Raw genomic sequence first — 2,339 nt, 5'->3', positions numbered from 1 at the left:
AAAAAAGACCATGGTCTGAATCAGACACACTTTAGTCTTCAAATTGACATCACTGCTTTTCAGTACTTTAGAGAGGTCTCTGCCTATAGACTTCACCAATGCTGTACATCTCCTGATTGATGGAACCAAGGGTATTCCTTGTAGATTCAGGTAGATTAAGTCATTGACAATTTTCCTATAGGTCCAGGGGTGAGGATTCTTATTTTTTCAGTGTTGAGATGTAATCTATATTGAAGGCTATTGTCTTTGATCTTTGGCAAGCATATCTAAGGATGCATCCGTTAATTGAAACCAACAATTGATATCCCAATGATTCCTGTTTGTTTTTGTTAGGTATCACCAAGCTGACTATGATCCGCAGTGATTTTCTGATCAACAGATCTGAATTTAGCCCTATTCTGCTCTGTCTTCACAATTTCTCATATGCTCAAGCCCATTGCCACAGACAATCCGCCAATACATCTTGTTGAGGATCTTCCTCTATTTCTCTGATCCTCCACCTTTTAAAGTATGATGTGTTTCTCTAAAGATGGGGAAACAGGTAAGTCTGTGTTCAGAGAAAAACTCAATAAACTTCTTGCACTTTGGTTTTACACCTATGAAATCTGACTCCACACCACTCACAGCTTTTAGTATTGTTTGTTGTTGTTAGGTACTGTGAAATCAACTAGAATTCACGGAGACCCCATGAACAACAGATCAGAATCGTTCCCTGTCCCATACCATCCTCACCATTTCTGGTAAGCCAGAGCCCATTGTTACAGTCACTGGGTTGGTTCATCTTGTGAAGGGTCTTCCTCTCTTTCTCTAACCTTTCACTTCTCCCTATAGGATGTTTTTTTCCTGGGACTGCCTCCTTCAAACAATGTGACCAAAGTAGGTGAAACAAGTATCACCTTCTTTCCTTCTATAGAGTACCCTAGTTGCACTTTATCTAAGATAGACTTCTTTTTTTCAACGGGATAGTCAATACTTTACTCCAACAACACAACTAAAAAATATCCATTCTTGAGCCTCGCCACCTTGTACATAGGGAAAGGGCGCTGTGAGCACAAGATCCAGAAGATGCCATAGCCTCTACTTGATGTCCCTATTCAAGAGAAACAAAAGGGACATCCAACTGCCCTCCAGGAGCCAACTATGAACTCTCTCTCTCCAAGTGCCTTCAGTACAGTTGTCTTCTCCCTGGGGTTACTGCTGGTCATAGCATCTGCTTTCCTTTCCTGGACTCTTCAGGGAAGAGATTCCAAAGATGATGCCACCTCCAACACACCACTGGTCCACCATTCCAGGCAACACTGAAGAACTCATGGTTCACTGTTGCTCAGATCTTTGCTCTGAAAAAGGAGGTCTGTGAAGAGGATGACAAGTGTGAAAACATCAGTGAGACACTGGCAGGAAACAACATGAACCTTCCAAAGAAAACAACAAATGATGGATACTTCATTTCTGGATCCAATCAGGAGACCTGCCCAACAAGGATCATCAACTGGTCTTCTGGAGTGTCAAATATGCCTGGATTATGTCAAAGACAACTTTGAAGGCAACAAGGGGAAAGTCAGAGTTGTGCAGAAGAGCACCAAAGCCCTGGTCCAGATCCTGAAGGCAAAGGTGAAGAATCCAGTGACCACCCCCAACCCAACCACAAATGCCAGCCTGCTGTCCAAGTAGCAGCCACAGCATGAGTGACTGATGAACACAACGATAACCTCATCCTGAAGAGCCTGGACAACTTCCTGCAGTTCAGCCTGACGGCTAGTCATGTCATATAGTCAGGAGAGCCAAGATCATTGGAGTTCATGAGCATTCCTTCCTTCACTTGATCAGAAACATATCCAGTGGGAACATAACTTATGTTGTTCTCTATGAAGAACTAAAAAGCACGAGTTTTAAGACACTATTTTAATTAATTTTTAATGTATTTATATTTAAATATGTAAAGCTGAGTTAATAAGATGTAAATAATATATTTATACTTTTATGAAGTGCCACTGGAAACATTTTATGTACTCCAATAAAGCACAAAATGGCTATGCAAAAAAAAAATCCATTCTTCTTCTATAGTCTTTACTTATTGTCCAACTTTCAGATGCATAGGAAGTAATAGAACAGACCATGGATTGGATCAGGCACACTGTAGTCTTTAAAATGATGTTAGAACTTTGAAGAGGTCCTTGACAGTAGATATGCCCAATGTGACAAGTCTTTAATTTTGTTGACTGCTGTTATCATGGTTATCAATGATAGATCAAAGTAAGATTAAATCATTGACAAATTCATAATCTAGGTTGACAGTTTCAAGTTGTCAACTGAGTAAATGTTTTATTATTTTGTTATTA

General features: G+C 40.0%; 1 pseudogene; it reads left to right on the top strand.

Annotated features, from left to right (window-relative positions):
• The first annotated feature begins 1,140 nt into the window (after window positions 1-1,140).
• Window positions 1,141-1,772, top strand: LOC102873570 (annotated as a pseudogene).
• The last annotated feature ends 567 nt before the right edge of the window (window positions 1,773-2,339 follow it).

This window comes from Elephantulus edwardii, unplaced genomic scaffold (genome assembly GCF_000299155.1).
Source record: "Elephantulus edwardii isolate Elephantulus edwardi_28Jun2011 unplaced genomic scaffold, EleEdw1.0 scaffold00020, whole genome shotgun sequence".
Lineage (NCBI taxonomy): Eukaryota > Metazoa > Chordata > Mammalia > Macroscelidea > Macroscelididae > Elephantulus > Elephantulus edwardii.
This window is presented reverse-complemented; position numbering and strand designations above follow the sequence as displayed.